Genomic DNA, 428 nt, shown 5'->3' on the forward strand with positions numbered 1-428 from the left:
AGAGGACACGGTGGCTCTCGGCTAGTGTTCGGTGTGGTGAGAATGGGGTCTGTCAATAACCACGACCCCCTCCCCAAGAAAAACCAGTGGCTACTCAGCACTCACAATATGCCGGGTACTTGGCTAAGTGTCTCCAGACTTCATCTCATTCAGTCCTCTCAACACTTCATGACGTAGGTATGAATCACCCCATTTTACAGGTGAGAGAACTGAAATCTAGAGGAGTCGTAATTACCCTAAATCATGCAGGTAGTACATGACAAAGCCCCAGACTGCACTTAAGTCAGCCTGAGTCTAAAGCTGTACTTGTTACCACTTTACAACACACGTGTTTTCAAATACCTTACTTTGCTTTTCAGGATACTTGTTATATAACAGGTAGGATTGGATTCTTTAAATCACCTTTGAAAGAAGTAGATGAGGGAAAG

Source organism: Lipotes vexillifer, unplaced genomic scaffold (genome assembly GCF_000442215.2).
Source record: "Lipotes vexillifer unplaced genomic scaffold, Lipotes_vexillifer_v1.1 scaffold993, whole genome shotgun sequence".
Classification (NCBI taxonomy): Eukaryota; Metazoa; Chordata; class Mammalia; order Artiodactyla; family Lipotidae; genus Lipotes; species Lipotes vexillifer.